The sequence below is a fragment of the Microplitis demolitor genome, chromosome 4 (genome assembly GCF_026212275.2).
Source record: "Microplitis demolitor isolate Queensland-Clemson2020A chromosome 4, iyMicDemo2.1a, whole genome shotgun sequence".
NCBI lineage: Eukaryota > Metazoa > Arthropoda > Insecta > Hymenoptera > Braconidae > Microplitis > Microplitis demolitor.
Window position 1 is genome coordinate 10,361,365 of NC_068548.1, and position 14,996 is coordinate 10,376,360.

At 29.0% G+C, this 14,996-nt stretch overlaps 1 long non-coding RNA gene across 1 annotated transcript in view; it reads right to left on the reverse strand.

Moving 5' to 3' along the window:
* Window positions 1-14,996, reverse strand: part of LOC128667595 (uncharacterized) — a 49,749-nt gene that overhangs the window by 20,862 nt on the left and 13,891 nt on the right. The window contains exon 3 of the long non-coding RNA XR_008403535.1: window positions 9,676-9,796. This is a non-coding gene — a long non-coding RNA (uncharacterized LOC128667595). The remainder of the gene's footprint in view (window positions 1-9,675; window positions 9,797-14,996) is intronic.

Consider the following 14,996-nt stretch of genomic DNA (forward strand, 5'->3'; position numbering starts at 1 on the left):
TTATTGCCAAATTAAAATTGGGGTTTTGAAATAAAGGAAAAAAAAACATAAGTGATAATAAATTTCGTGTATTATTCATCAAATAAGTTAAGCAATAAGTCTTCACCCCACCCTCATCAGGAGATCGCTGGCACCGAGATCTAGTAGCCAATTCAAGGGTCTACAACACGGGAACTAGCGCAAGGAAAAATATAAATTTATACCTCAACACTAAAGGTAAGGTAATAATAATTGACTTCATTTCTTTTCTACTCTAATAACTTTTCCAATCAGCCTCAAAAGTTTAAGAGGAAATAAGGAAGCTATCAAGTTAAAAATCGTATGTATTGATCCGCGCATTTTTGATCTTCATATACCTATAAAGATAACTCTGTTTTTATCGAAATATAGATGAAAGAAAGTCCACATCGAAACGTATCCCAAAATAAATAAATTAAGGCTTGAACTAAACATTTGAGCCGAAAATTGCATTGGTTAGTCCGAACGCCTAATCCACGCAACCAAAATAATTTACTAAATAATAGTCAGACATAACATTATTTATTAATTTCTTTATCACGTGAGAGTGATCCAAGGGTATAAATATTATTTATAATTATGGTGATCCAAGACTACGGTCCCATATTTATTATTTGGGTATCGGATAATATTATTTTGTGAATGCCAGAAAATTCACCATTGGAAATTACTGGGGATTTTTATTGGAAATACTTCAAATTCCTATATGAGATTATCTTATTTAATATTTTCTATGGTCACATGCGAGTGATATAATAATTTATAATTATTGAAGTTTTATTTTGAGATTGTTCTCAGTTCATTATATTTATTTTTTTTTTATGTTCACGTGCGAGTGAAATTATTATTTACTAGTATTTATATTTTCTTATGGAAATCACAGGCGAGTGATTATATTCTGTGTATGCGATAAATTATTTTGCGGCTGATATACTTATTGTTTATTCAGTATTATTATTTTGATTATAATTTTGTATACGCATACTATTATTATTTTTTTTGTAAGTGAACTACTATTATTTTTGTGATATTGTTTATGTGAGTATACGATATCCTTGATTAATTAATTTATTATTTAAATGGAAATTAAATTCAAATGGTCAGCAACCCGGTATTATTTAATTCTATTATTTTAATTACTGCTATATTTTTCTTGCTATCCTATTCCTAAATTCAAAAATCGCTATCCTGTATTTATTTTTATTTTCATTTCATTTTCCTTCGTTGCGTTTTATGTTGTTTAAATTTTGTTCGTGGGCACACGAACTGGCGCCCAACTAGGATTGTCTAACCCAGCTTGAGCAGAGCTGCGGGTTCAGGGAGATTCAGGATATCTCTAGGTGGGACATTTTGTTTTGTTATTATTTCATTTTCAGTCTTTCAACCAACGGAAAGCCATAACGGCTATTGAGCGCCAACCACACTCCGCCGTGGGACGCGTAAAATAGAAGAGAACGTTATAGCTTTTAAGGCAATCTGAAATTTTGCGAGGGTAATATAGCCCGTGAAAAATAGATCAAACATGGCCATATATGAATGCTCCATACATGGACATCTATCAAAATTGACCAGAAATGACAATATATGACCAAATATGATTATATATGATCATACATGACTGTGTATGGCCATGTACGATCATACATGGCTATGTATGTAAATTGGCTAGGATGGCCATGTATGACCATACATAGTTTGATACAGCCATATATGAGTTGATATGACTATGTACAGAAATTGTAATTAAATTAAAAAAAAAATTTTTTTTTAATTATTTTGGTGACGCAGAGATTATCAGATATGCGAATAAATGAAATCCTAATCGAATTGGAAATTTTTAATTCAGAGAAAAACGCTAGATTTCTTAATGTCCGCACCCGCTTTAGTAGGATTCAAGCCCGGGATCTTCCGTAAGAGAGACCGACGCTTTGACGACAAGGCTATGCAACCGAAAGTTACAGCGAAGTTTAGTTTTGCTACGTAAGAATGAAAGAATATGATTACTTTTAAAAAAGCGGGATATAATAATCAATATTCTGTTAGTGATATCAAAAAAATTTCCTATTTTTTTTACACTACAGCGTCCTGTTTATAAGTAATTGTAATAGTTGGCTCAAATTTTTTATATAAAAGATCTGCGTGTCTATATATGACCATATATGCCTATATATGGGCATATATGATGTATAAAACAGTCTGAAAACAGACAGTGCGCTATCAAATATGATAATAGACAACTACGCGTTTGAAGTATGCGAATAGTTGGAACTTACGAGTTATTTAATTCACATCGAATCAAGCTATTCATCTTTAAAAATCATTCAAAACTTTGAGATTTTATGTGCACCCTAAATTTTTCAAAATTATTATCATTATTAGTGATTGCCAAAAAGTAGCTCAGCTGATACCTCTTTCGTAAAATTTCAAAAATATCGAGTGACGTTTAACAATTTATATCTTGACTTTGAATTTCAGCAAATGATTTCCATTTACAAAACATGGGGAAATTTTTAACTTCCCGCGACGAAAATCGATGATTTTCAAAAATTTCGGGAAGTTATTGTTTTCACCCCGATTTTCGAAAATCGAGTTTTCATCAGATGTCGACGTTTTGAGGTACTAGGAAGATATTTTGACTATTTTTCGAATGATGTCCGAGTGTCTGTATGTATGTATGTGTATATGTGTGTGTGACTAGTCTATAAGTTTAACTCATGAACCAATTCGGATGATTAAGGCGGCAATCGAAAGAGCTTGTTGGTCATCAACTTTCCTAAAATTTCAGATCATTTGATCAAGTAGACTCGAAAATATTTGCAAATTATGAAAAAAAAATTACTTTTTATTTTATTTATTTTTTTTTTTATTCCTCCAAAACGGCTCAAACAATCGATTTCAAAATCTAATCAGCTCTAAAACTTGATAAAACGCTCCGATCGCTGCCACAATCATCTCAATCGGTTAATGCGTTCGAAAGATATCGTTTGAGAAAGAAATAGTAAAGAACGGTTTTTTTCAAATATCTTTGAAACCGCTGAACCGATCGATTTCAAATTTTATTCAGCTCTAGAATTCAAGAAAACGCGCAGATTGCCACCCCGGGAAAAAATAATCAGACCTGCCCATGCCTGTTCATGTCTAAAGCGTTGAATACGCTCAGACCTGTTCATGTCTGATGCGTTGAATACGCTCAGGTCTGATCATACCTGTCCATGCATGTTCATGTCTAAAGCGTTCAATACGTTCAGGCTTGATCATATCTGTCCATGTCTTTTCATGTCTGATCAAGCCTGATATATGGATTTAAATTTTAAATCTTAGTTATAATTAAATATAACTACCTTAGTTATAATTACATATAGCTAACGTAGTTATAATTATACATAACTGATATAGAATTTCATATAACTATTAATCAATAATTAATAAATCAGATATAAAATTTCGTTGATTAAAAAACTATCATGTATAAGATATAACATTTTGTTGACCAAAAATCTATCACGTATAAGATTTTTATTACTTGAAGTTCATACGAAACTAATTTTTCAAGTCAATCTCTTAGATCAATGGGTAGCGGGTTAAGCTTCCGAGCGTAAGGTCGACGTTTCGAATCCTTCACATGCCCAATTTTTTTTTTTTTTTATAGAAATAATTATATATAATTGTATAATAAAGTTATCCATAATTATAAATAATTATGGATAACTTTATCTAGGGCCTATTTATATATGGATAACTTTTAATCTAGGGTCATTTTTCATTTATAACTTTTTTTACCTGGATGGGCCTGAACAGACATGAACATACCTGATCAGACCTGAATATGCCTGGCTAGACCTGGTCAGGCACGGTTATTTCTCATGTCTAATTAGGCCTGAAGACTCATGCCTGTTCATGTCTGATCATTTATTCCCGGGACCTCAAACGTCAAAGTCGGTTAATTAGTTCAAAAGATATCGGCACTGAAAAGTTAAAAAAATAACAATATTCATTTTTTCTGTATAAATAAAAATGTAATGTACTAAAATGTGTCTGAAATCATGCCAACTCTTACTCTTTATAGTCTTTTTCTATCATGGTATAATTTCACCTAACTTGTTTTTAAAACGAAGGCATACAAAACTATTTTCAAGCTCGAAAATGTATTCACAACAATATTTTTAAGCTTAAGGAGCTCGAATAAAGCGGGAAGTTTTGGGGCTGGTCCACAGGGTCAACCGATAGACCGATTGTTTTTATAGTTTTTTATTAATTTCTCAGAAATGACATACGATCGACTTAAAAATCTAATCAGCTCTAGAACTTAATAAAACTCGTCGATTGCCGGCTTAGTCATCTTAATCGACTAATTCATTCGAGAGTTATCGCGGAAAACAGAAATGGTAAAAACGGTTTTTTGCAAATATTTTTGAAACAACCGGACTAAACAATTCCAAAGTCTAATCAGCTTTAGAACTTATTAAAACGCGTCGATTGCCACTTCAACCATCAAAATCAAGTCATTTTTTACTTCCCGTTAAAAAAATTGAAAATTTTCCAAAATACGGGAAGTTAATGATTTTGGTCCTATTTTCGAAAACCGAAGTTCTATCAGATCTTGACGTTTGAAGTTCTAGAAAGCTATTCTGACTAATTTCACGATGATGTCCGAGTGGGTGGATGTCAAAATCCCACAAAGCCAAAATCCCACATAGACAAAATCCCACATCGCCAAAATCCCACATCGCCAAAATCCCACATAGCCAAAATCCCACATCGCCAAAATCCCACATCGCCAAAATCCCACATAGCCAAAATCCCACATAGCCAAAATCCCACATAGACAAAATCCCGCATAAACTCATACTTAAAATTAAAAGAACAAGAAAATTTCATAAATTTTTTAGTGATTTTTGAAAGGCTGTATTTTCGTAAAAAATGATCGTATCGAAAAAATAAAAAAGGCAAATTGAAGCTTGAAATCTCTAGTTTTAAGATCTTTCAGCAAAATAATTTTTTGAGCCACGGTTTCCGCAGAATCATAAGAAATAACTCGAGATAAAATTGTTTTTAACTATATGGCTTTGTTTTTTGGGTCTACGACGCCGGAATTTTTTGTCTTAAAAATCAATTTATGGTTCGTTTAAGAAATTTATTTAGTTAGAATTTGCTTTTTCTATTTCTTTGTACGACAATTTGCTACTGAGATATCAGCCTTCAAATAAAAAAGGATCTTTTTGTCTTTGATTATCGATATCTCAGCAACTAATGATTGCACAATACTTTTGAGGACAGCTTTCGAAACTTAAATAAAACCCCCACAAGTATCATTTTCGATTCAAAAATAAAAATTTTTTTTCATCCTTAATATCAACTTGAAAAGCCTAGGAAAAATGGACTTCTTATGGTTTTTCAGTTAATCAACCGCTCCTTTAAGATCATGGGAAGGGTAATATTTCCAGTTGATTTACAGTTTCATGTACTCCCAAAAACCCTGGAAATTTTTAAATTGATCCAATAAACCGTGTGTCCGGACTAATTGCTCAACATTTTACAAAACAATTAAAGGGACCAGGTTTTTTTCCCTAATTTGTGTAATCATTACCAAAATAAAAAAATTAATTTTTTATGGATTTTTACGTTAATTATTTAGTAAATGTAAGATAAAAAAAAAGAAAAAAATCCCAAAAAAACGAGATAAAACAAGAATTTTATTACTTTATTTTTTCTACGTTTCACTGGGGTTTTTATTTAAAGGAGGGGTTTTATTTAAGTTTCGAAAGCTGTCCTCAAACGTACTGTGCAACCATTAGTTGCTGAGATATCGATAATCAAAGACAAAAAGATCTTTTTTCATTTGAAGGCTGATATCTCAGCAGCAAATTGTCGTACAAAGAAATAGAAAAAGCAAATTGTAGTTAAAAAAATTTCCTAAACGAACCATGAGTTGATTTTTATGAAAAAAATTTTCCCGGCGCCGTAGATCCAAAAAACAAAGCCATACACTGATAGAAATTTTATATTGACTCAAGAAATATTTTCTTGAGCCAAGAATTTATTTCTGAAGAAAACCAATTGTCTTGCTTCAAGAAATTCTTGTCTTGATTTTGATTTTCTTGGCTCTAAAGATTTTGTATCTTTGATGGATAACTCTCGTGTCTTGATCCGAAACTATATTATCTTCAATCGATACTATTGAATTGTTCAAGCAAGACCACTTGTCTTCAACTAAAAATGTCATATTATTATTTTAAAAACTTTAAATTTTTGGTTCAAGTAATAATTCCTTGATGGCAGATATTTTTAAAGTGATAAAAAAAAAATTTTTTTTTAGATAAATTTCTACTTTACCATATCTGAAGTAAATGGATGTAGTCCTAATAAATCATTTTGGCGTTGTGGGATTTTGGCTATGTGGGATTTTGACATTCACCCGTCCGAGTGCATGTGTGTACGTATGTAAATATCTGTACCTTCTGAACGGAAGAACCGATATTGATCTTTAAGGTGTCAATCGATGCGGCTTGTTAATATCTCAAAGCCGTAAAGAGTTAAGCTTGATCGATCAAGTGCGTTCGAAGGTATTCCAAAAATAAAATTTTTTCAAAAATGTTTTTTTTGGATAAGTTTTAATGTGCTCAATGAATCGATTCTAAAACCTAATTAGCTCTAAAAACGTTATGAGTCACGTCGAATGCCACCTCAACCGTCAAAATCAGTTCATTCGTTCGAGAGAAACCGAGAACGAAAGAATTAAAAAAAAATCTTTTTTTTTTTTGTGTTTTTGAAATATCTCAAAAACGACTACATAAATTAAATCGAAAATCTGATCAGGTTTAGAACTCAATAAAACGCGTCGATTGCTACCTTAAACGTCTTAATAGATTAATTCGTTCGAGAGATATCGTTGGAGAAAAAAATGGTAAAAAACATTTTTTCGAAAACAACGGTATACAAAAGTATTTTCAAGCTCGAAAACGTATTCACAACAATATTTTCGAGCACAAGAAGCTCGAAGTTTTGGGGCTGGCCCGCAGGGTCAACCAATAGACCGATTTTTTTTCGGTTTTAACTTAATTTTTGGGTGTTAAAAAATTTTTTTTGGAAAGCAGAAGATTAAAGTTTTCATAGTGCATGAAATTTGCTACAAAAAAGTTTATGAGCGCCAAATAGGTACGACCAATCGTACTCAAGTTTCAGAGCTTGAAAGGATGGCCTTAATTATAATTGACATAAAATCGCCTAAAATTCAGAATTCATCAGTTTACGCAGCAAATTTAAACAAAATTTTTGTATATAGTTTATACATGCCCTTGTATGAACTATACATAGCTGTATATGGCCATATACAATCCATTAATTATGGGCACACATGATCATTTGGTCATATATAACTATGTCTGGCCATATATACCCATGTATGATCCATATACAATCCATATATGCTTATGTATGAACTATATATGGCCATATTATTATTATATATATATATATATATAAGGAAATGAGGAAACCATGAGTATCTTGATCCCCATATAAGAAATCCACATAGGAAACTGTGAGTACTTAGATTCCCATTTTGACATGGTGTCCGTTTCCATGCGAAATCGAGGCCAACATCTACATGAGATCCCATACGTTTCCCATATGGTTTTGGCATGGTGTGAATTCCTATAAGAGTCTATGTGAGAGTCTATTTCGGCATCTATGCTGGATTACTACATAGGAAACCATGTGGGATCTCGCATATACTGGATTCCAATGTGGATTTTTTTTGACAGCCCGAAAAAAAATCAGCATGCATGATCATGCAAGATTCAGGCAAGGTCAAGCGCGGATCATACAGATCAAGCATGATTCATGCTAAGTCATGTCTGATCATGCAGAAAAATAAAATCAAAATCCGATCTAGCTTCAATCGGATTCAATTGAGGTTTTTAATCAGGGATAATCTAATATTTTTGATGAAAAAATTTAAATAACCAAATATCGATTTTTATTTCGACGATAGTAGTTAAAAATATTATTTTTTTATTGAAGAATAAAATATATATTCAATTTATAATTTTTGGTTCAATTAATAATTAAAATTAATCTTTTTTGTTTTATAAGTTAAAATAAATTTCATGAAAAGTTTTTTTTTAATTAATTGACGAATTGAATTAATAAATTCCTGCGAAATGGATAATGATAATCAATAAAATTGCATTTCTTTATTTTTTCAATTAATAATTAAGATTAATTTAATTGCTTATAACTATAATGTTTTTTATTTATTATTGCAAAAAAATCTAGTCTTAGACCGAACGAGACAGGTCAGCCTAGTCGGCAGCGGACGTGCTTCATAACACGACGGTTATGGGTTCGAGACTCGTTACGGGTAAAATTTCATTAGCACTTTTCAGCGAGTAAACATTAACTATCCATCAATAATAACAAAATAAGTTAACGTAAAATTAAATTATCATTATTTTAATTTTTTTTTTTAATCAATTCTAGGGATTGTGCTTGATTAGGTCTGATGATGCTTGGTCAAACATAATCAGGCTTGAATATTCGCCAGCCATGCATCATCCTGCATGAGAAAGCATATTTAAGCATGGTCATGCGTGATCAGGTATGATGATTTTTTTCCCGGGCTATGTTTAAAATCAAACGTGAACAAAATCTCATAACGGTAGTGCTGATGGGTTAAAAAAAATTAACCACTGCATCCGACCATTCAGAAACTATCAGTGTTTAGTGAACAAGTTTATATGAGGCCGATGTTAGGCATTTAACAGCGTTTATTTAAAGCATTTGTTAAATAAATTTTTTTTTACTTAGATCAATGTAAGCAATAAATTGAAATGTATCCTTGCTATCTATCAGTTGCCTGCGAATTTGAATATTAACTTGTAAAATCGTTTAGGTATGTTTTACGGGTGATTTTTCTGTATAAAAGATATGTTTTACATTATATTTCACTACAAAAAATGAAAACAAGCAATTATTATTATATCAAGTTAAATTAGTATAAATAATTAAATCAAAGTATTCTTATTAATTTTACCACACAGAAAAAAAAAATTCTCGACTGAAGAAAAATATTCTTGATTCAAGAAAATTTTTTTGGAGACCTAAACTTTTTCAGATAAAGTAGAAATCTTCTCCGACCAAGACGAATTTTTTTTTAACTAAGACAAATTCTCTTGGCTCAAAAAAATCTTGACTTGGTTCTCGAAAACGTTTGTCTGCAAAAATATTTTCTTGGCTCAAAATAACTTTTTTTTCTGTGCATTTAAAGTATAGGCAAATTGTGATGAAAAATCAAGATTTCTCTAAATAATAAAAATACTTTTTCAAGCTTATTTGTAATAATCAAATTTTTATATTACTTTTGGTAAATAAATTTATCATTATTGTCTCGATAAATTTTATTGTATGATAGTACTCATAAAAAAAATAAAGTGTTGGCTATTTCTTAATTTTAACATATCTAAGTAACCTTTAAAAATTAAGTTATCTGTTTAATATTTATAAAGGATTTTTATTTTCAGTAGCATTATGAAACATTGGATTGGGTATAGCAAATTTTTTATAATTAAGAGAAATTATATAAATCACGACATGAAATATTATTTAAAAATTTTTTTAAGTTAAACAATGAACTATTCATAAAATGTTTTGTCATACCCATTAGAATATATCATAATAGATTGAGGACTCGCTGAATAGGTAAGCAGGCATCACCTTTCCTGCTTGTTTTATAGTCTGCCTTGAATCGACCGGTTTTTTTATATGACCTTCGAACATCCTAAAAAAAAATGTTTTTCTATTATTAAACAAATTTCTACAACTAAATTTCCGATGTCAAGCATTTTGTGTCATAGTTTTAGAATTCCACTGAATACGTGAATAATTTTTCGAACTTTATCATCTGATTAACACTTCTACGAAAAAAGTCCATGGAACATTCAGCTGTTATACAAATATATATTAAGGAGGTCCAAATAAATCGAATATATATATTTTGTTTCTTAATGTTAATATTAAGATGTAATGCATTGCGATTTTTTATGTCTCGTTAAAATAACATGCTTATTTTTTTAAACTTTGGAATTCTATAACTCATCAATCAATTAGTCGGCTCAAAAGGATAATATATATACTATGATTAGACATTGACTCTCTATAAAAAAAGTCTCTTTTTTTTTAATTTCTTAGTTTTCGAAAGTTCGAAATGCTCATCAGTCGTTTGCGTTCAATCGTCAATTTCCTTGAAAAAATTGTCTTTTGAACCTTTGGGATCGATTATAAAATTTAAAATTTAGACTTTCGAACTAAAAACTATCTATTCAATGATGATTAAAGTATAGGAAAGAGAATCATATTTTTATTCAAGAGCTAATTACTAATAAGTAATTCGTTTTTTTTTGCTTAGATCTCTTTGAATTATTGATCGAATTTTCTGAGTAAAAATAAATAACATCAATAAATAATGTTTACTTCAATAAGGGTATCTCTTATTAAAAGAAAGGATTTAAAACGACTAGAAAAAAAAAATTTTTTAAACTTTTTAATGCTTTTGAATACTTTTGAATTACCCTTCTTATAGGCATTTAACATTGCAAATCATTGCGAATCGATTCTTTTAATCAGGGATGATTCTTTTTCCTATGCTCTGGTCATCCTAAATAATTACTGTTTATTTAAGAAGTTTCTGATCTTGAATTTTATAATCAATCACAGAGACATTTTTATTACATAGCAATAAAATTTATTTGTATTTAGTAAAACACGTATTATGGTCATGCGCAAATAATAAGTTTACTAATCACGAATCAAAATTTTATTTAAATCCCGTTTTAAATTTTATTAGTATTTAATACGTGTTCATAAGTATCGACCACATGTTTATTTAATTATTAAATAACTTAATATCAAGAATAATTAATGTATGATTATGTGAAATCTAAAAATTTGTTGTATTTCATAGATGAATTGAAATTAAAAAATTTTTTTACAGGTAAATTTATTTACTAGCAGTAAATAATATCAAAATATTAAAAGTTATCCTTACATTTAAAGTAAAAAGTGTTATCTAGGTTATAATCTTAAATTTTGAACTTTGGATAGTTTGAGAGACGTGGATATTTTTGTTTTTTCGATTCACGTAAATCATGAAATAATTCAAATTTTTTAATAAATATTTTACTTTTTACAAGTTTATAAACTAATTCCAGTATAGTTCATCTAAAAAAACATTTTTAATTTTTGAAGTTAGGTTAAATTCATGAAAACATAATAAATGCACAAATCATATCGAAGAAAACATTATCTTCATTGAAAATTTTCCATTATTAAATATCTCTCGTATGTAGTTCACAAACGTTGTCTTTTCTTTAATTAACAGCAGTCAAATTTGACACTTTCATACAAATTAAAGATGGCCGTCATAAAACAACGATTGTGGGGAATTTAGTAAACACATATTTATATCTATCGAAATTTTATTAAATACTAAAGATATTTAATTTTTTATAAAACTTTCATTTATCTCTTATATATATATATATATATATATATATATATATATATATATATATATATATATATATGATGGTAAGAATATAAATAAAACTTCGAAAATTCAAGATAAATTCAATCAATGCAATCCTTATACATTTAAGGTTCTCTAAAATATTTATCATAAAAAAAATCTTATATTTGTCGACTTAAAAATAAATAAAATATTCAGCTAACGACGAAATTGTAATGCAGGGTTAACGCCGTGACATGCTGTGCTGGTAACCCATAAACGGTAATCTCGTGGGGAGAGAAGCTAGGTAAGAGAGAGTAGGGTGAAGTTTGGGAACGTTATGCTTTCGTATGCAAATAACAGCACACCTGGAGTAAAGGATGTATGCAAATCAAGCTTTGCCCCGGGTTCGTTGTCAACAAAAAACTTTTGCATTGCGTCCTTCTAAGCAATGAGAATTTCAACTACGTAAGCTATATCGTAGTAAAAGACTATCTAAATAATTAATATTAAAAGTCGTCATAACAATTTATCGTATGAATTCCAGTGCTTCAATTATACATATATATATATATATATATATATATATATATATATATATATATATATATATATATATTCATATATATTAAAGTAGAGAAACGTTTCTCCTAAAGTATAAGCTCTTAATATTAATACAACTCATCAAAGAATTAGCCTGCGGAATCGGCCGATACTTATTTGCGTTGAATTTCAAACGTTCTCCAAAAAAGGTCGCTTACTATTTTTCTTCATATCTACTCTTTCAGAAACTGTTCAAATGCATAGTTGAATTTACGGTAGTAAAAGTAAATTTTAATATTATTTAATTTTTCAGTAAAGCTATCAGTTTTATCACAACATGCCATAATACCTGTTTTGGAGATCATCTCATTTCTCATAAGTTACCCGATAAAAAATGATTTTATCTGATTATATATGATTATATATGAGATCATATATAGTAATGTATAGTCATATATGGAATTATATACGATTATACATGTTTATTAGGGTGTTTCTTTTGAAACGAACATTATTTTTTTAGCGGACACACTCTTAATTTTAATTTTCAGTACTTCCTCTCGAGTATCAAAGTTTTCCCATTTAAAAAGCACGTAGATCGAATAACTTTTTTTCTAAATTACTATAACTAAACCCAATTTTAAGCTATTGTTTTGAAACCAGTTTTTATTTGTAATTTGTTGCTTTCTGAAAGTGTTTAAAATGGTTTTACGCTAATTCGATCCATGTCAATTGTGTCATCTCCGAGGGTCAATTGTTCACTTTTTTCATGTATTTTTGATAATAGTAAAGAAATAGCTCATCTTACGAAAAATAAGCATATGACCAATCTTTTAGGAAATTTTACCCTCTACAAAACTGCTCACAACATTTATATTGCTAAAGTGCACTGTTCATGAGATATATGCATTTTAACATTTTACAGTAAAAAAAAATTGTAAGCTTACTATCGTACTAATCATGATTAAACGAAATGATTTAATATGAAAAAATTTTTAATACTTTCAAGCCATTTTTAATTATATTTTAAGGATTAAAAAATATTCAGAATGATTACCAATGTTGAATACTGGACAAATCATTTCATATCATAATCGGTAACAGAATTTCAAATATTATTTCAGGATTTAATAGCATTAAGTACAATTACAAATTTTGAATCGTTTTAAATCATTTTATATTCTGATGTTATTACAGTATTAAGAATAATGTGGTATGATTAATCGCTAAATTTCAAAACTGATAGACATGATTTAGTGGAATTGAAAATTTTTAAGATATTGATCATTTTTAATCCAATCGAATGATTTTGTATAATCAGGGTATTTATTGCAAATAAAAAGATAATATTGCAGATAATTATTTTTAGTATATAAAACAATGGATAGTTATTGACAGTATCGCAAATTTAAATATTTTATTCTCTATTTTGAATTTAGAAATTTTTAACTTTGAAAATCAGTACTTTTTTACCATGTTATCACGTTTTTATTAACTTGCTTTCATGTATGTCTGTTCGGGTGAAATTTTGTAATTGATTTTAATCTATCTTTCCGATAAGCTAGAACTTGAAATTTTAAACATAGCTCAGAGTGAGATGTCAATATAAGAAGATGAAACAAAAAGAAGAGAAGAAAGTAGAAGAAGGAGAAAAAAACCAAAATAAAGACAATATTTGCATTCGTTTGTCTGTCTGTTGACACGCAAACGTATATGAAAATTATTCAGTATACATTTTTATAATCAATTTAAAACTAACTTCTGAATAAGTTGACTCTTGAATATAGCTGACTACTGAAAGACAGATATACAAACACCGTGTAATAAAGATGCAATGAAGAAGATGGAAAGAATACGACAACTAAGACCTCTGGCACCATGAATAGAGCCATGTATTTAAATTTTTAACTGAAAAAGATCTGGCTTGTATTTGTTTTAATAGTTTTAAATGTAAATATTATAAGAATTGATTTTTACTTCCTTCTCCATTTTATTTTTCAGAAAAAAAAAAGTTTTATATATTACTAGTATATATAGGTAGATATAACGATTTTCTATTTCAGATATAATCAGATGAAAAGAACCTGAAATAAACCTGAAATTTGTTGCATGTCTATCACTACAAATCCAAGTGTTTAACTTAGTGTTTTAAAATATAACACGTTAGTGTTTTATGCAACTGAAGCGTTTAGAAATAAAACGGGATATGCGTTTAAATAATTGTATAAATCACTACAAATGTTTTCAAAGTTCACATTTTCAAAGTAAAACATTTAAGTGTTTTGAGTTATAAACGTTCAAATTCTATAAAACACTTTGAAAAATTTAATTGATTCAGATAAATTAATGTAACTAACAATACAAATGCAAATAAATTCTATTTAATTGAATTATATTTAAGTAACAAAAATATAAAATAATAATTACAATTTTTAGTTTCATTTGTACTAATAAGTATGAAATAATTCATTCATTTCGATTTTGTTTTTCACAAAAAAAATTTAATTAATTTCCATTCTAAAAAGCTCAAGAACTCCACAAAACGCGTTCCCTCGCAGTTTTGCGAATGCCGTAAAAATGCCGTAAATTTTCGGGATTTATGCATATGCCGTAAATTTACCGTAATAATTTGGTATTAAAATAGTTATTTTGGCCAGTTTTTTTCCTGCAGTTATGCCATATACTTACTGCACTTATGCTGTAGAGTTACCAGATTACTACAATAATTTTACTATAAAAATGCCGAACTTTTACCGAAAAAATGCTGTAAAAAAGACTATAACAATACCGAACTCTTACCAAAAAAATGCTGTAAAAAAACTGTAAAAATGCCGAACTTTTACCAATAAAATGCTGTATAAAAACTATAATACGATAATGTAGTAATAACAAAATCGTTGTTTTTGTGATAATAATACCGTCAGTATCCTGC